This window comes from Callorhinus ursinus, unplaced genomic scaffold, assembly GCF_003265705.2.
Source record: "Callorhinus ursinus isolate GAN/ISIS: 27379988/994484 unplaced genomic scaffold, GSC_fseal_2.0 scaffold8, whole genome shotgun sequence".
Taxonomy (NCBI): Eukaryota; Metazoa; Chordata; class Mammalia; order Carnivora; family Otariidae; genus Callorhinus; species Callorhinus ursinus.
The window spans coordinates 9586800-9607371 of record NW_027397070.1 but is presented as its reverse complement, the minus strand read 5'-3'; the positions used below and the strand labels follow the sequence as shown (position 1 = coordinate 9607371).

The following is a 20572-nucleotide window of genomic DNA, read 5'->3' as shown; positions in this document are numbered from 1 at the left end:
GGTCAGGGTGTTGGGTGTTAAGGATCCAAAGAGCAGTATGACATAATTCCTGCCTTGGTTGGGTTTATAGTAGAGTAAGGTAGACCCATATGCAAACAGGATAATCTGAATAAAAACATGGTGTTGTAAACAAAATCCTGATGAGAAAGAACTAACACTTACTGGGTGTCTACTACATGCAAATCACCATATTAGATGTTTTATATACATTTTTCATCTAGCCTTCAAATTTAATCATACTCTCACATAAGTATTTATACCTTCTCTTTTGCAAATGAGGAACTCAAATTGCAGAAAAAATAGTGTTAAAAAATTTCAAAGCTTCTGAGAAATAATCAGCAGTGCTATGAAGATGGTAAATTATAAACTTGGTTGGATTAATTGATTTGTCAATACCTGCTCCTGCACCAGAACTCAAAAATCTTGCTTCCCACTGCCAAAGCTCAACTTTTAAGTGAACAGAAAGAAGTGGGCTGAAATAGATCATTGCAGTAAAACACAGTGTTCATTTTTAGTAATTGGGTATTGAATTTTAAGTAGATGACAATAGTATTATTGATTAACAATTAATTAGAAAAGAACTGATAATTGGGCAAGTGAATTTTCCTGGAAATAAAAGTGTTGACACTATATACAGAAATGGAAGATTCTAGAACTGCTATTGAATGGCCTATCTGACCTCCATTTTACCAAGTTTCTTTAATTTCAGTTTATTTGTATTCCTAAAATAGGAGATAATTTTTCTTCTCTTTTTGGGGACAGTATTGGCTCAATTTCTATAGCTAAGAAATACCTAGAGGACTTAAGGCTGTGTCTTTTTTCTTTTTTTTAAAGATTTTATTTATCTGATGGAGAGAGCAAGAGAGCACAAGCTGGGGGAACAGTAGAGGGTGAGGGAGAAGCACGTTCCCCGCCAAGCAGGGAGTCCGATGCGGAGCTAGATCCCAGGACCTTGGGATCATGACCTGAACCGAAGGCAGACGCTTAACCATCTGAGCCACCCAGGCGCCCCAAGGTTGTGTCATTTTTATATATTACATCTAGTAAACTTTTTTGGGAGGGGAGAGAGCATGCATTTTATAGCTGGTAAAACTGAAGATTTCAGGATACAACAATATTAACTAAAGTATGAAAGAAAAGACAGTTAATGAGCCTTCTTCATAAATACAGTTTAACATTGTTTTCTTTGTTAATGGATGAATGGTAGCTTGTTTCCTTCTTTTCTTCTAACAAACATACATTAAATACCTACTATGTTTCAGGTTTTGTTCTAGGTAGTGGGGATATAAAAATGAAGTGGCTCACAGTCTAACAAAGACAAAGACCATGTTCCAGGCACTGTATTCTGTGCTTTACATAGATTATCTCATTTAATATCTGAAATAATTCCATCAGTTGGCACTAATATCTCCATTTTGCAAATGAAGACAACAAGGCTAATAGAGGTTAAGTACTTGCCCAAGATCACACAACCAGAAAGTGGCATTGTTATGTGTCTTTGATTTTTAATTACTACATGACATTGTTATAATAGAGATATAAACAAAGAGCTATGGGAGCCAGGAAGGCATAAAGGGAAGTGAATGACAAGGCTTCAGGCAGTCCAGAGATGATTTATAGAGAAGATATCATGTGAACTTTACCTTGAAAGAAGGAATAGTGGATATTCCCCGGGTGGAGAAGAATGCATTCTAGAAGGGCATTCTAGGCTGGAAAAAAAACAAAAACAAAAACAAAATATGCAAAGGCATGGAGGTGTAAAAGGGCATGGCAAGGTTGAAGAAACAGATCAGGATCAGCAAGAAGTGAGCCAATAGACCTAGAGCTAGAGAGGAAGTTTCACATGCATGAACAAGGAGCTTAGGCTTTATCCTGTAGGCAGCAGAAAGCTAAGAAGGGAGTGGAATAAAAAATTGTGTGTGTGTGTGTGTGTTTAAGATAATGCTTTTGTCATAGAGTAGGCTGGAGTACAATGTCTACCTGTAACTGCAACAGTGTATGGGAGAAAGAATGGGCTGCCCTGAGGCTTGTGACACAGGGCTCCTAAAACCTCTGTAAATTCCTAAGTGACAGGTGTACTGAGAGCATCTCTTGTTCTAATGAGGTGACTCTGGGTGGGCTCCTAGATGGCTCCTGGTTGGGGGCTTATCCCCAGAAAGACTAAGCCAGGATTAGAAGCTTAGAAGTTAGGGCACCTGGGTGGCTCGGTTGGTTAAGCGTCTGCCTTCGGCTCAGGTCATGATTCCAGGTCCTGGGATTGAGCCCCACATCAGGCTCTCTGCTTCACAGGGAGCCTGCTTCTCCCTCTACCTCTGCCTGACGCTCCCCCCTGCTTGTACTCTCTCTCCCTCTGTGTCAAATAAATAAATAAAATCTTTTAAAAAAAAAAGAAGCTTGGAAGTTTCAGCCCTCCCCACCCCCACTTCTCTAGAGAGGGGAAAGAGGTGGGAAATGGAGTTAATATTTGATCATGCCTATATGAGGAAACCTCCATACAATCCCAATAGTATGGGGTTCAAATAGCTTCCAGGATGGTGAACATATCCACATCAGGAGGGTGATGGGCCCCACGTCCACAGTGACAGAAACTCCTGTATTTGGGATCCTCTCAGACTTCACCCTAAGTATCTCTTCCCCTGACTGTTCATTTGTATCCTTTATTTTTTTGAAGATTTTATTTATTTATTTATTTTATTTGAGAGAGAGGGAGCGAGAGAGCTGAGGGAGGGGCAGATGGAGAGGGAGAGAATCCCAAGCAGACTCTGAGCTGAGGGCACAACCAATGACCCGAGCCAAAACCAAGAGTTGGGCACCTAACCCACTGAGCCACCCAAGTGCCCCGTTCATCCGTATCTGTTATCATATCCTTTAATAAAGTGGTAAATATTAGTTTCCTTGAGTTCTGTGAGCTGCTCTAGCAAATTAATTGAACCCGAGGAGGGGGTAGTGGGAAGCTCCAACTTGAAAACAAGTCAGACAGAAGTTTTGGGTAACCTGGGGACCTACTACTTGAGACTGGTATCTGAAGTGGGAGCTGTCCTGTGGGAGTTATCCCTTAACCTGTGGGATCTATATATTGTCTCCAAGTAGATTGTGTCAGAACTGAGTTAAATTGTAGGACACCCAGCTGATGTCCCAGAGAACTGCTTGTTGTAGGGGAAAAAAAACCCAAACATTTGGTGACCAGAGTATCAGAAGTGAAGTGTTCTGTGTGAAAGTAAAGGAGAAAGACACAGAAGGAACAACTGATTTTTTCCCTTAATTTTCTCTAGTTCTGGGCTGTGCAGATATTCAAACTGTCTGTACTGTGCAGGATGCTGAGGGGGTTAATGAGACCAGGTAATAAGAGAAGTATATGCCATGTTAATATGCTATGCATTTTTACGTATATTAACCACTTGATCCTTACAACCACCCTCAGAAGTTATTTCTTTCTTTATTTTGTGGAGAATTCTGGTTGCTAAGAAAGTTATCAAAGGTCATACAGATGATCACTGGCAGAGGTGGAATTCACACCAATCAGGTTTGTCTTCCTCCAAAGCCCATGGCCCTTCACAGAGGACACACTCAAGGACACTACAATTTATTTAATGGTTCCATTCATTCAGTTTGCCTTCACTGAATTTAAATAAAGTGCCTTCAAGAGCCAAAGTATTAAAGCAGCAGAGAGAACAAAATAAGGGTCACACAGCAAATCTATAAAATACAGCCTGGTTGGGGCTCTTTTTAATATACTTCACCTTTGTTGGCATACTGCCATTCTCCTAAAAGGGAATTTTCTAAAGATGCATGTCTCATTTGCATTTGTGGCTTGGAAACTTCCCAGAAATCTATGATCAGAATAAAAGGATGTGGTATTAAGGTAAAAATGACACTTAGCTTTACCTAGCAACCCAACTTCCAGAATTGAGGTTATTACTAAAATGACTTTTAGTAGGCTTTAGGCATTTAGATGTACACACACACACACACAGAGTATCTTTTTAGAAAACCCAGACTTGCCTGCTGCCCTTAGGCCCTGTTTGTAACATCACACTCCAGTGACTAAATAGCCTTGCTATCATATAATATCAAAATGTGTTATATAATATTTACACCATTGTGGCAAAGTGCCATTAGACTTGTTTTATCATTCATCAAGTTTTACAAACAGATTGGAAAAGATAATCCACATGGTGCAAGTGCTATATAAATGTTAGTTGCTACTGCTGTTGTTATCCATCATCATTTTTATTATTTTCCCAACCCAACCAGTCACCAGCATTAGTACTATCAGGGGTAGACCCTAAAACTATTTGGAGGGTCTACCAGTAGTAGGAATCTCATACACCTTTGACCAAAGAAGTATCTTCTTTTATCTGAAAAAGGTACTCTTCAGATAATCAGATTGACTCAACCAACCCATCATCCTCTTACCAGTTCCCTCTCCCATTTCCCCCCCTTCTTCTTTCTTTTCTTCAACAACCATTTATTAACTCTCATAATTAATTCATCCATTTTTTCAATAAATATATACTGAGTGCCTACTCTGTGCCAGACCTGGTTTCAGGTGTGGGATTAGAGCAGTGGATAAAGCAGACAAAAATACTGCCCGCCAGAAGATGCCATGGTAGTGGCTCCATCAGGCCACACATCTCAACCAGATCATCTGTCAGCCAGGGTTCAATATCAGATGTCCTGTCAGGACCCAAGCCCGGCAACGGGTAAAGAATGGGGAGGTGAGGGCCCCTGGGTGGCTCAGATGGTTAAGCGTCTGCCTTCGGCTTGGGTCATGATCCCAGGGTCTTGGGATCGAGCCCCACATCGGGCTCCCTGCTCAGTGGGGAGTCTGCTTCTGCCGCTCCTTCCCGCTTGTACTCTCTCTCACTATCTCTGTCTCTCTCAAATAAATAAGTAAATTTTATATATATATATATGGGGAGACGAAAACACCAGGCCTCCAGACAGTTGACACTCCCCCCTCCCCCCACCCTGCCCCTCACCCCTCTCTCCTGCTGGAGTCTGACTACATACCAACATGGTTAAGAAAAATTTTCTTTATTGCTACATTCACTTTTGTGTGATGCTCTGGGTGGTCACCGGCTCTGGAATCTCAGTTCCCACAGCTGAGGCCATGCTCTCCTTTCCAACTAGTGGATGCCTAATACCAAGCACCTAACACTTAATACTAAGCACCTAACACCAAGCACCAATACAGAGCCTTTCATGAGGAAAACTCTAAACAAGTTAAAAAACTGAGGGTATTTTACATGAAAATCAAGACTCCCAACCACAGGCTCTGCTAGGCACCTTACCGTTAGGTCCGAGCCTGTGCCAAGGAGCTCTGCAAACTAGGAATCCATTGATACACAGTCCACTTCTGTCAAGCCAGAAACTCTTGTCAGCAATGCCTGAAGGGCATGACCAGGAAGATGGAATCTGACCTACTTCACACTCTGGCTCCCTCTTGGTAGGATCTTAATGAGTTTTGTTAAACCAAATCTTCTCAGTTACCCTAAAAAAACAAATCAAAATGATTCATGTAGAAATGTCCTTTTATCATGCAGTGTTGATTAAAATCACTTTTTCTAATGAGGACATGTAAAGTTATCCATTATGAGAGCAGGAACCGAAACAATCTAAAAAATAGGTAAATTAAACTTGGAAAACCAAAAAATGTTCTTTTGGCCAGTGATTCAGTCTCTTTCCCTCAAACCAAACCTTTTACTAAAAGTAATAACATCTGAGGAAAATGGATGCTTTCAGTCAAATTTCTTATTTTCCCTTTCTTCCTGGTGGAGGTGACTAATGAACAATGAAACAGCCAGAAGGTAGGTGGGAAGCCACAGAGGAGAGGGGGAGGGGCAGAGGACAGGAACAATCCACAATGGTAGCTAGGTCCGAAACAAGGTAGAATTTAGCATATTGCCACTTTGCAAGGTGAGGGAAGAGGCGTGGAAAACACTAGGCCCAGTGCCTGCCAAGCATTTTATATCCATTATCTCTCAGCAATCCTGTGAGGGCTGCATTATTCTTATTGAAAGAGGAAAAACTGGAGGCTCAGAGAGTTAAGTAACTGGCCCAGAGACACACAGCAAGGTGGTAGAGCCTGGATTGGAAACTAAACTCAAAGCTCTTCCCTTTCACCACACGACTCTGCACTACACCTTAGAATCCACTGCAAAACATTCCACCTTTCTCACATGGGAATATATTATGTTATTATGACAAATTAAAACATATTAAATAAGATTCTAGTGAAACATGTAGGGTATCATTGGTGCATGGAATGCAACTTGAAGCGTACAGAAACATTACCTAGAGAGCTTGCTTAAACCGCATATTCCTGGGTCCCATCCCCGGAAGATGGACTTTCAATAGGCCTGGATAGAGTCTGCATTTTTAACAGGCAACTAGGTAATTAATACAAGTGGTCCTTAGACCACACTTTAAGAAACGTCATCAATCTTACCCCAAACTGCCAAGTCTCAGTTTACTATTCCCTTGCCTCGTCACGTGCTTTATTCTAAGATAGATGGAGGGGCACCTGGGTGGCTCAGTTGGTTAAGCGTCTGCCTTCGGCTCAGGTCATGATCCCAGGGTCCTGGGATTGAGCCCCGCATCGAGACCCACATCGGGTTCTCTGCTTAGCAAGGAGCCCACTTCTCCCCCTCCCTCTGTCTGCCACTCTGCCTACTTGGGCTCTCTATCTCTCTGTCAAAAAGATAAATAAAATCTTAAAAAAAAAAAATAAGATCGATTCAGCCATGCCATAGTAGTCGTCGTCTGGTATAGTGGGGGGAAAAAACAAAACCAAAAACAATACCGGTGAGAGAGGCCTTGGTGGAAAACTCTGTTGCTAACGAGTTGGGTAAACTCAAACAATGCCTTTAAATGTTGTGGGACTCCTTTTCCTTATTTGTAAAAGGAAGAGTTTCTAAAATCACACATCTCTGATTTCATTTGGATGAAGGAAGCCAATTTTTAAAATGATAATGATCTATAGAGCCTAAACATTTCAATGGTGAAATGAAAGAAGCAGAGTCTACTTTCTTTATAAATTTTATAGTATCAACACAGTGTCTCCAAATATCATGGGTTTGGGGGAAGGGAATGGAATCCAAAAATGAAAGCAGCTATTACTTATGTTTTTAAGACAATTCAGTTGTTTGCTTAGCAACCAATTTCTTCAATCAGGCAGTTGCATCTGTACTAAGAATTCCTCAAGTATATAGTGTTTCCAATCTTAGAAAGCAAGTTGTTACACAATCATTATTCATTCTAATTGTCAGTAGCATCCTGAAGTTCAGAGCTATTTTGGGCTTATTTTTAAAGAACTAAAGACACCCCTTGATTTACATCAATACACCTGCGGATATTGAAAATACAGGTTGAGAATTGCTGATTTATATCTTGTTTTAAAATGCCCAGACGTGGGGGCACCTGGGTGGCTGTCAGTTAAGTGACCAACTCTTGATTTCGGCTCAGATCATGATCTCAGGATCATGAGATTGAGCCCCGCACTGGGGCTTGGCGCTGGGCATGGAGCCTGCTTAAGATTCTCTCTCCCTCTCCTTCTGTCCTTCCCCTGCCACTCATGTGCCCTCTCTCTCTAAAATGCCCAAAGTGTGGCTTATTGGATAGTTGGTGTCCATGGAGACAAGCTCAACAAGTGAAATGAGTCACATGAATGAAGACACAAGTTACAAAAGAGAAAGAGGAGCACCAGGTAAATGGCTATGGTTCTAACTCACCAAGGAAAATCATGACACAAATTTGCGGCACTTTCAGAAAATCACGTAGATATTTACCTCCTTGTTCCATGACTTATTAACACCTTCCTGGGAGGCATTAATTTGCTAGCTCAGCCTAGTCTAGTGACAGAACTTGATTACAGAGAGATAAGGAAAAGGTATATTATTATAGGAAAAATCTGAATCGCCAGAAACAAAAGAAACAATTTGTTCAATTATGAACTAAGTTGAGATGCACTACTTATAGCAATATTGGGGAAGACATTAATTTCACATTTAGATAGTGTGTAATATTTTCCCCAGCATTTTGCAGTATAATTTAACAGCTCTTATTTTAAAAAGGAACTTTTCAACTCGATTGATGCTAGTTTTATCTCCAAAGCTTTCAATGATACCACATTCCCAAAAGCATCATATTAAGTAAACTCACTGCATTCATAATCTCACATAGCCTGTATAGCATAGTAGGGTCACTTAGGGAAGTGTTCTGAGATTATTTTGCATGTATCATAAGGATAAATACTCCTTTTCTATGTATTTTCTAGCTATTTCTTTAGCAAGATCTTGGAGAGTTCATAAATTGACTTTGACTTCTCCAGTTTATGATTTTGTAGCATCCAAGAAAGATAGAATGTTTTCTACTGCAGCTAAGGAGTATAATATTGCTACAGTCTATTTACTTGTATTGTAAGGTAAACTCAGGAGTTAAAATGAAAAGGTTACTTTTTTAGGTCAAGAATTCTAAGGAAAACAATTCTTTTTATATTCCATACTAATCTTTAATAATATTCATAAATGTTATGACCTAAAAAAACCAAAGTAACTTTTTTTTGTCCTGGCTTTAAAAAAGTGCCAGCCAATAACCTCTAATCCACACATAACTCAAAATATGAACTCTAGAACCAAACCACTGACAACCCATCAAAGTCCGGGTGGGCACAAGGCTATTGTAGGTGCTCAAGAATCTTCCCCCTTCACATTTTACTACAACTTCTTCTTTTTTTTTTAATTTTTTAAAAATTGTATTATGTTATGTTAGTCACCATACAATACATCTTCTAAAATGAAGAAAACAGTTCTGTGAGCCTGAATGGGACCAGTGGAACTCCAAAGCTCTCTCTACCAAGACAAATGAGAAGAGTATGTATGTCCCTTTTGGGCTAGGGATGGCTACAATCATGATTTTCAGAAATTGTCAGAATGCTAGTTGGCCTGCAAAGTTTGCATTTACCTAATTTCTTAGAGGCTCTGGGCCTACTTCAGTAACTTTGGGTATAATTATGGTGTAAGAATATCCTGTCAATGCTGACAGAAACAAAGATAGGCCTTTACTGGAACTGTGTCTCTTTTGTACCTAAGGAGTAAACAGTTTTTTCTAGAATTGTTTAGGCATTCAGAATCTGGGTAGGCTAAATAATTTTCAATAATATTTCCAACTAATAATAATTCCGAATAATCCCAGTGTCTGAAAGGCCAGAAGAAGGAATATCAAAGTAGATAAATACTTACTGGCCGCTAAAATTTATCAAGAATTTGACACGAACGATCTCAGTTAATCTTCATAATAATCCTTTGAGGTGTGTACAATTATATATTTCATTTTACAAACGAGGAAACTGAAGTCCAAAGAAGTTAAGCAACTTGCTTAAGGATTCATAGCTGGTAATGGCGGGCTAAGAATTTAACCAGGCAGCAGAGCTTCAGATCTGACATGTTTAAACAATATGATATACCACCTCCCAGAAGGCCTCTTTTGTTTCCACAAGGTCCAGCTCTATAATGCTTAGCTTATTTCTGCCTACTTGTTATTAGTCGCCAAGGTAATGAGACAATCTCTAAGGTAAGCAGTGTAAAATGTTCAAATGAGATTTAAATGAGGAACTTACCTTTTTATTTATGCTACATTGTGCAGTACTAAAGGGAATTTATTTCATTCAATACTTCAGAAACCATACTATTAATTTGGGAATGTGATACTAGCATGGAAGACTTGCCCTGTACAATCTGTTATTCTTTCAATAGGAATGTCACTGGCACTGAGAGCACATTTAGGGACATGGAAGCATGGCTTCTTTGAACACACTCCAAGTGACAAGTCTCCTTGCAAGGCGTTGGAGAAGATGGGGCAACTCTTTAGCTAGAATTTGGCCATAAGAGAGATTGAATTCTCACTCCCGTCACTGTGACTGGGAAAACCTCACTGCTTAGAGGAGTTCCTTGGAAGGAACTTGTTGATCACTCTAAGCCTGGGATGTCCCAGCAGCACCTCGGCAATGGATCTTTACACCTCCCCACTCACCTCTAGGGGCTGGTGAGTTCCTCAGCCCCAGTAGAGATGCTAAGAAATCCTAAGAACCTGTGCAATCTCAATGAGTTAGGGTGTACAGCTGAATAGTGCACACTATTCTCTTCCCTAACTTTCTATTTTGAATTGTAGGGTTCTGTGTTATCTGCACTCACACAGCTCTTCATGCCTTTGGAATGACAATGATCAATCAAGTTCTCTTATCACCAATTTATTCAAAGCTTGTGGTTGAAACAGACAAAGAAATTACTGGAAAAAGTTGGAAAGTCTAAGAAGGTTTTAGTAAATTATGTAGTATTTAGTTGCCTAAAAGTACAAGTGCCTTTTCAAAAGGCAGCACGTCCAAATTTGTAATTGCACTCTTACTGTTTAGACACAAGTTTATCCTATGTTTTACAAAACGTTTTTATTATTTCCTTATCTGACAATGGTTATTTCTGACCTTGTGGTCAGATAAGAAGGTTGGGCAGATGGTACTTTCAATTTAAATGGATTTTTATGCCATTAAAAGGAATGTTTGCTCTAAGAAGAGTATTGACTATAAAAGTCACAGGCTCTGGACTATTTCCTGTGGGATTTTTCCACTATCCTTCCAATTAGTCAGTCAATGTGATGTTTCTCTAAACATGATCATTTATTTTTCTCTGGAGGGTTTCCTTCTATCCCGTTCAAGAAAGATGATCCTGGAAAGTAAAGAAAGCTTTCTACACCTCCCAGTGTAATATTTATGATTAATTGCAGCCCCATCATAATGAATGACAAAAGAAAAAAAGCATTCAGTTTCCTTGCTCTTCTCATATAAAAAAGCATTTGTTGCAATTTGAGTCCCAGCCAACTTCCATTGTTTAGGCAATAATTAGTAAAATTATACCAATCACCAACAATCATAACAGAAATTATATAATTGCAATTTAGGCCAATGACCTTATACTCGTGAAAATAGAATGTGGGGTATTTAATTGCATAATGTGGCACTACAATTCTATACCTATAAATTCAAGGTTTTCATATTAGTTAATTAATTTATAATATCCTGTACCTAAACATTTCTGAAGGTGACAAAATTATGTCAGCTCCATAAAATATCCAAATAGTATCTTACTTCAAACAAACTGACGCATATCAAAAATAAAACTTCCACTCTCATATAAACAATGACTTCATATATTTCAGAAATCTGGGAAGACTTTGCAGCAAAACATGTTCAAATTAGACTGTTTAGGGGAATTGGTCTGTATAAATTGTTGAATGATTAAAACAAATCAACATCTTTTGCAACCAGAGAAATGCTGAATCTGTTCAATACTTACTATCATATCAGTAGAGTTCACCTTAAGAAACAGAATGGGTGATGCATACAAAAACAAACCTCGACTTGGATGCTCTGCATGAACAAAACGATGAATAGAAGACTCTTCCAGCACAGTAGACAAATTTCCCCTTTAATAAGCAGCCAGGAAAAAGCAATATTTCAATGTTTGCTTTCCTTCCTCTGAGGGAGAAAGTTTCACTCTGACTTATTTTACTTCCTTTTTATTCTGTCCTATTTTCTTGGCTCTCACAGACAGCTCCAGTAGCAACATGACAATACCACTTTGCACTTGCCCAAAGCGCCTTTTCTCTAAAAGTCTCAGCTGTGGTCTATGCGAGGAGAGTGTAAAACAGGGGAAACGATGCAAACATTGAAGTTCATCCTCTCGTGCAAACATTTTGAGAGACCCAGACCCATCTTAACCCAGACTGAGAATAAGAGACGCTAAAACAAAACAAGACCCAAAAATAGCTCCTCCCAAAGTTCATGCTTAGTGTCCTTGAGGCCTTTGGCAAGATTTACCATTATCTTGAATTCTGTCTCACATATAAAATAAAGCAATGCCATTTTCTTTATGAGGATGTGAAGAGTAACTAAATTGCATTTTCTAAAAGAAAACTTGGAAAAAACCCAGATTTGGAGTTCTAAAAGTAGGCCTAAAGTGGGTTCCTAGAGCATATCAGTCTTGAAAGCATTTTTTCCTGAAGTAGAAAACATTCACATTTCTATTTTTTAAAAAAATCTAAAAACTTATTTGTCCAGGGAAGAAATACCTCAAACAAAATAAAACAAAAACAAAAACACTTCAGAATACAATTTGTCAAAAAGTTGTTGATGCTCTCTTCAAGCCTATGTATATGCATAGGTATATCTACATCTCTATCTACCTACACAAGTGTTATTTAATAAAAGAAAAATAACTTACTTCAGGAACATCAGAGCTGTCAGTTGTATATTCAGGTTATTTAAGGTAACTGTAATACGACAGAAATTTTGGACTCCCTAGATCCCTGATGAGTAGCTGCATTTCAGGGGTCTATGTTCATCCCTTTGCTCTCACCATTTATAATGGCCTTCCAAACTTAGAGCAGTTTTCTCTTCATATTTTGTCAAGATGTGAATAGTTCTTTTCAAAGTTTATCAGCTAAGAGTTGGTTTGTGTGGGTTGGAAATTTCTCATTCCAGGTTTTGAATTTAATGAAACTGAAAGATAATACACATAAAAACTATTTATTCCTCTACCAAGAGAAAATAGAAAAAAAATGAACGTCTCGAAGTAAACAGAAAGAACTTTGCAAACATGTACATTTCCTCTACATTTAAAGAAAATAAAGAGTTTTCAGAAAGAGACTACAAATGAGTATATATGGTGCCATTCTGTTTTTGTTTTCAAAAACATACATATGCACACAAGTAAATTACATACAACAACATATGTAACATATGATGGTATATTATGGCCAGGTGGGATTTATCCTGGGAATGCAAGGCTGGTTCAACATTAGAAAATCAGTCAATAGACTAAAGAAGAAAAATCATATGATATTCTCAATGTTGACAAAAAAGCATCTGAAAAAATTCTACATCTATTCATGATACTTTTAGCAAGTTAGAAAATGAAGGAAAATTCCTTAAACTAATTAAGGGCATCTACAAAAAAACCTACAGCTAACATCATACCCAATGGCAAAAGAATGAATACTTTCTCCCTAAGAACAGGACCGAGGTAAGGACATCTGTTCTCACCACTCCTATTCAACATCATACTTAAGGTCCTAGCCAATGCAATAAATCAATAAAAAGAAATAAAATGTATATATTTGGAAAAGGAGAAATAGCATTTTCTCTACTGAAAGATAAAAAAACACATCTATAGATACTCAATATTAGTATAAGGAAATGAAATTTAAACCACCATTATATAGCACTACATACCTATTAGGTGGCTTAAAAAAACCTCATACTGATCAGAGTGCTGGTCAGGATGTGGAGCAACTAGAACGCTTATACTTGCTAGTGGACATGCAAATGTGATACAGCCACTCTGAAAAAGAGTTTGGCATTTTCCTGTTAACATTTACTTAACATATGATCCAGCAAACCCATTTCTAGGTATTACCTAAGAGAAATGAACTTATTTTCCAGCGGTTTTCTTCAAATTGCTAAAAACTGGAGACAATGCAAATGTCCTTTTGGTGAATGAAAATACACTCTGGTACATCTATAGAGTGAAATATTACTCAGCAATAAAAAGAAATGAACTACTTATACACACATGGATAAATCTGAAATGCCTTATGCTGTTTTCTTTATGAGGATGTGAAGAGTAACTAGATTGCATTTTCTAAAATATGAGGAAAGGCAGACTCAAGTGGCTAAATCCTGTATAATTCTACTATATGACATTCCAGAAAAGACAAAATGATAGGAATAGAAAACAGATTAGTGGTCACCAGGAGCTATGGTTGGCAGTAGGAGGAGTACGGGCAGCAAAAGGAAATTTGTAGGGTGATGGAATTGTTCTATACCTTAATTGTACTGGTTATCACACAACAGTGTGTGTTAGCCAAAATTCATAGACCAGTACACCAAAAGTGCGACTTTTACTGTAGGTAAATATGATAAATTCAAAATGTGAATTAACACACACAAACACAAAACATAAAAACCTGCATGGATATATACCAAAATACTGATGGTGATTATCTCTTAGATATGGTATTATGGGAGATTTTCATTTTCTTCCTTGTCCTCTTTTGAAATTTAAAAATTATCCCCAATCAATATTTAATACTTTTGTGTCTAGGGGAAAAATAAGATCTCACTTTGTCATCTGTTGAATGTCTGCTTTGTGGAGGCCTCCTTGATTCCAGTCTTCCTTCCTTTTTCCCCTTCTGTCCTTTGTCCTTTATTTTTTTAAAAATTAAAAAAATATTTATTTAAGTAATCTCTACACCCAATGTGAGGCTTGAACTCATGACCATGAGATCAAGAGTCACCTGCTCTTTAGACTGAGCCAGTCAGGCACCCCTGTTCTTTGTCCATTATAAAAGAATGTCCAGTTCAAGAAGCTACAATAATTGCCTAATGCAATTATTATATAACTCAAGCAACCCCTACCCACTTGGCTGCCTTTTGAGCCTGTTTCTGATATAATAACATTAGGCAAAGATTTAGTGAGCCCTTATTATGTACCAGGTGCTGCTAGGTGCTCCACATGCAATAGCTTATATAATCCTAGCACAATGATCTTAAATGATGTACTTTTCTTGTCCTCAATTTATAGATGCCTATAGTTATAAGCCAACAGAGACAGAAGAGCAATGATACCAGAATCTGCATTCTTGGCCACTGCAATGGAGTGATATGGTTAAGAACCATGGCATCTGGAGGAAAGTTACCTGGGTTCTAAAGCTTGGCTCACTATTTTCAAGGTTACAGCCTTGGGAGAAATTACATAACTTCCCTGAATCTGTTTCCTGGACACAAAAGAAGGATAACAATAGTAACCGTACATCAGTTGGTTGTGAGGATTAAGTCATATTGCACATGTGAAGTGCCTGGTACATGATAGCTGTTCCCCTTCACCCCACCCTCCTTCCCTCACCGCCAGTCTTTTTTCCCCTTCAGCTCTAGCAGGAATCCTCAGCACCCATCAAGGTGATCTCCTAACTGTTCAGACATAGCAGCAGGCTCTTCTTGCCTTCATGTCATTGGTTTATTACTCCCTCAGCCCAGAACATCTCTTCTCTTCCACTCTCTGCCTTACTCTAGCCTATAGGTTCAGCTCAAGATCTCCTTTGTCCAAGATAACATTTCTTTATATACCTCCTTATGGGTGGTCACTAATGGTTTTATGGGCATTGGTTTTTGTCTTCGATTAAAATGGTCATCCAGGGCGCCTGGGTGGCTCAGTTGTTAAGCGTCTGCCTTTGGCTTGGGTCATGATCCCAGGGTCCTAGGATGGAGCCCTGCATCAGGCTCCCTGCTCCATGGGAAGCCTGCTTCTCCCTCTCCCACTCCCCCTGCTTGTGTCCCCTCTCTCGCTGTCTCTCTCTCTCTCTCTGTCAAATAAACAAATAAATAAATCTTTAAAAAAATTAATAAAATATAAACCTTTGGAGCACAAAGTTCTGGAAACCCAGCCATGCATAACATAGTGATTACATAGGAAGAACTCAATTGAGTACTTATGTTTTGCTTTATTGATTCACCAAGAGTATTCACATTTGATGGAAATTAATGTAAGCAAGAGCATTTGATCTAGGCTACAAAATACTGACTGATTAAATTATGCATACAATTTCAACTTTAGTTTCAAAAGACCACATTTACGAAGAGCCCAGCCCATCTTCCTTTATAGGGAAATGAAATAATTATTCTGTCAATGACCCCTTCAGTTAGGAGCTAATGTCCTTTACAGCACCTTCAATTTGCACAGAATCTTAAGTTGAAGCTGCCTGTGTTAAGCAGTCTTTTGCAAAACATCACCTAAAATAATTGTCTTAAAGTAAAAAGATTTCTTTGTGTTTGGCCAATACTGTCCTGATAACTTGCAGTATTTCAATAAAAGTAAAATGCATATATTCACCTTATTTAAAGGTAAAGAATTAAGGTCAAGTGATTTACCCAAGGTCACAGTTGAGCACTACTATTGGATCCAGTTCCCTGAGACAACTGAGCCCCTATCTTACTCTCTTCACCGAATCCTAGAGTTCTAACTCACTCCATATCTTTAGGGCATTTTACGCCCACTTATGATGCCACTTATTCTGAGTGCCTACAATTTGTAAGCTCTCTTCAAAAGTGGCAAAAGTTGAGGCGATGTAACCACCCCCTTCCCCCACCACAGTCATGTAAACATCTTGGCTCTATCCCAGCTGAGTCACTGCCACAGAGTAAAGGACTCTCAAAAAAGTCAGACTGAGCTTAAACCATTCCACTAAAGCTGCTGCAGAGAAGTAGGTCATTAAGAAATAAAACATAAAATTAGCAAAACAGCATTTTTTCCACCATATGCTAAGAGGTTTCTCCAAATGATAACACACGCACAAAAATCCATACATCAGACAGGAAGGCAAATTGAGAAAGTGGCTTCAGGGATGGGTTGATTGAAATACTCAAGCAAGATGACTTGCTTTTTGATAATTAGATTTGAGGAAATTTTTCTCTTTCTTTCTTTCTTTTTTTTTTTTTTTTGTCTGCTGTGACTCCACTGTTTTGTGTATTGCAGAAAGACATAAAATTCCAAGGAGATAAAGGTCTTTCTCCACATGCTTCTTCTCTTTGTGCTTATATCCAAAACACAATGAGGACTTTCATAAAATTTCTCTTATCAGGCTTATTTGCCAAATATTTTCAATGTTAAAATGGTTCAGTATTTCAACCAAACTATAATTAAGACTTGAAGAAGAAAGTTATTCCAGGGTACATCATCATTAACATTCGAAAAGAATAAAAGGGGGATAGTGTGAGTTTCAACAAATGAAATTAGCAAAATGAAACTGATTTTATATTTTAGGCAGTCCCTGATAGCCTAGCTCCTGAAGTCATAGCATAAATAATGGCCCCAATTATTAAAACTGAGAAATTTAACAAGGCACAAGATCAAAGTGCACGCACACTGGGTTAATCTCACACTCATTCAGTCACAATTATTAAAAAATGCTTTCAGCTAAGCTTGCACTTTGAATTCAAGAGGATTTCCTAACTGACAGCAAATTTACAGCCTCTCCTTATTGCAGCAAATTTGCTTGACTTTTGGTCTTTATGCTGACATTTTGATAAACTAGTACTCCAGTCCCATCGAGAACTATCATGATAATGATCTATGGCAAACACTCACAAATTAAAAAAAGCGGGGGGGGGGGAGCAGAGATAACAGGATAACACGCAAGTCTCCAACAGCAGAAAAAGTAATCAACAGTACCAACAAAAGCCTTATTGGCAACCTCTCCGCCTTCGTCCATATTGCAATCCACTCCTCCCCCTGCCCCCATCCCCTGGGAGGTATCCTGAATCTTTTCATCAAAGAGATTGGGATGGGAAGCTAGGGACAGTCAGAGGCAGAGGACACAGAGTGTGAGGAAGAGATAGCGAGAGGAAGAGACCAGAGACAGGGAGGGAGAGAGACACAGAGACAGAGAGACAGAGAGAGCCCAAGACCGATGACATGGAGAACAGGGCAAGATGGAAACAAAAACCTCTAAGTTCGAGCTAGTTGGTATTAGGTTAGGCATTGAGTTTAACAATCTATTGGAAAGTCCAAACAAGAGTGAAACAAAGGTGGATGCACTCAGCTTAAATGGACTTGCTCAGTGTCACAGTCATAATTTCCCTGACCTTTCCACCACATTGCACCCCAGTTCATGTTCAGGAGCTCTCTTTTGAGCATCATCCAACCTTGGTATTTTCACTCAGGCTGTACCAGTTGGATCAGTTGATGGAAAGCAGAGAATACTAATTTGTAACCTCCAAGGTTTGGGGATCAGGAAGTTATTTTTCATTTGAAACTCAACTGTCTGAGCCACTTATCCCCTGATACCATTATACAACACAGCTACTCAGGTTCTTCTCAGATCCTGGCATTTCATTAATTACTACCAGAGAAGATCACCTCTGACACTTGCATTTGTCAAAACATCCTCTTCACCAGTGAAGTAGGAGGTAGGAGATATTATAGGATTGACTGATTCTGGAGGATTGACAACATGAAGCAAGAGTCTGTGTGTTTTGCCTTGTACCACATGACATTGGCCTATTTGTTCCACACAGCAGAAGACGCTGAGTATTCCAGTGAACTTCATTTCTAAATGCAGGCCAGTAACATTAACTATGCTTGTGGTTCTCAAACTCTAGTATGTATCAGAATTACCTGGATGAAAGGGCTTGTTAGAACACACACCGGTGGGCCCTCCCCCCAGAGTTTCTGACTCATCTGGGGACCCACCTTGAGAACTCAGCAATCCCAGGGCGCCTGGGTGGCTCAGTTGGTTAAGCAACTGCCTTCGGCTCAGGTCATGATCCTGGAGTCCCGGGATCGAGTCCCACATCGGGCTCCCTGCTCAGCGGGGAGTCTGCTTCTCCCTCTGACCCTCTTCCCTCTCGTGCTCTCTGGCTCTCATTCTCTCTCTCTCAAATAAATAAATAAAAAATCTTAAAAAAAAAAAAAGAACTCAGCAATCCCAGGTAATTTAGGAGGCTAAGGCTGTGGGGGAAACAAATAGGTTCCCATATACAAAGAGGTAAGAGGATGCCTCCTCTAGACCAGTGCTGTTTAAACTTGTGCTATGGGCGCCTGGGTGGCTCAGTTGTTAAGCGTCTGCCTTCGGCTCAGGTTGTGATCCCAGGGTCCTGGGATCGAGTCCCACATCGGGCTCCCTGCTCAGCGGGAAGCCTGCTTCTCCCTCCCCCACTCCCCCTGCTTGTGTTCCTGCTCTTGCTGTGTCTCTCTGTCAAATAAATAAATAAAATCTTTAAAAAATAAAAATAAAAAAATAAACTTGAGTGTGCCTATGAATCACCTTGGGGGTCTTGTTAAAAATCCACATTCTGACTGAGTAGGCCGGAGGGTTTTGAGATTCTGCATTTCTGATAAATTCCCAGGTGATGCTGGTGCCGCTGGTCCAGGAGCCACACTTATTTCTACATTACCCAGGGCACTGTGTTTCAAAGTGAATCCTGAGGACCGTCCATATCAAAATCTCAGGTTTGACTGGGGAGAGAAGTTATTGCCCTTAGTGCGGAGTTCTGGGCCCACCCCAAATATGCTGTGTCTCGGAAGAAACTCTGTCCAGGAATCTGCAGGTTGAACAAGTGTTTCTGCTAACTTCTACAGACTGAAAACAATAGACCGAGGGCTGGGGGTGGGGGAAAGGAGGGCAGGGAGAGGGGGATGTCAACAGGGGGTATGCAGTGATTGGTATTTCCAGGTACTGATTGCCAGGGCCCATAGCTATTTTCTCTCCTTTATTCTATTGCCCATATTTTGTTGGCTGTTGGTGACATCATCAGAAAAAGTAACTGGGATCTTAAAAGAAGGGGTAAAACATCTAATGGCTTATTTTTGCTCTGTATTAGCAAACACTTAGTAAGAAAAAAAATGGAAACTATAGGTTACATTTCTTCAATTTTCCATAAATTTAAATTATGCCTGCTCTACCTATCCCACAAATTATTGTCTAGACATCTTTTGTTAGTAGTAAGTGAAAAATGTTTCTGAAATGATTACTTAATATGTTGCTAAATCCAGGAGATAGCAACTGTCTGCCAGCAAGTGCCATATTGAAGTTTCCTAAACACTACAAAAAAAGGAAATTATTTACAGTTAGCATTCAACATTGGCAAACAAGTCATGCTATTAAAGATGTATTTGCATATGTTATATTAAGAGGCATGCAAATGTATGTGCAAAACGGGCATAATTAATCATTTCCACCGGTGATGGATATCCTATCTCCAATCTTGCCGCCCAACCCCTCCTTTCTTTTGAGCACAGATGTGTGTTTCTAACCTCCTGGGATCCCAGCATTATGTGCAATACCCTTTCCCCCAACCCCAGCTCCTACAGTTAAGGGACTGAAACATGGGAAGTAATTCCATGTTCTTATCCAAAGACTAAGCAAATAAACTTTGAAAAGCAGTAAATAGGGCCATTTGTTTTTAATCCTAGTTCTTATTGTCAGGAATGTCTAGAAAGCTTTTCAAAAGTTCAGATTCCCTAACCACCTCAAGATTCACATTCAGGAGGTTTGGGGTAGGCCAGGAAATTTATAACTGTCTAAAACCCCCTGGGTGATTCAGATGACTGGTCAGGATTGGGCACTATGGGCATATATAAAAGAGCTTTGGACAGAATGAGGGAACTTTGATAATAACGTAGTTATTATTTTTGTTGTTAACCATAATTTTTCTTAATATTGAGTTCTTCCTACATAACAGGCATGTTACTAAACATTTTACGTATATTATCACTGAATCATCATAACAACCATCCTCTTACAGATGAGGAAACTAAGAGTTGGAAAGGTTAATAATTTGCCTAAAACCAGAGATAGTAAGTGGCAAAGCAAGAATTTGCTTTTATCACTAAGTAGTGCATGAGTCATTTGAGTAGTTACGTGAGTCATTTAAGTCATTAATTTTTCTCATTTGGACTGAGGGATGTTGGACTAGACACTAGATCACTTCTAATCTTCCTTCAAGCTCTAACGTTTATTTGTG

General features: G+C 39.2%; 1 protein-coding gene across 1 annotated transcript in view; it reads right to left on the bottom strand.

The window, feature by feature from the left end:
- ARHGAP5 (Rho GTPase activating protein 5) overlaps window positions 1–11467 on the bottom strand; it is a 104671-nt gene extending 93204 nt beyond the window's left edge. The window contains exon 1 of the mRNA XM_073895059.1: window positions 11349–11467. The gene's annotated coding sequence lies outside the window, so the exon portion shown is untranslated. The remainder of the gene's footprint in view (window positions 1–11348) is intronic.
- Between the last annotated feature and the right edge of the window lie 9105 nt (window positions 11468–20572).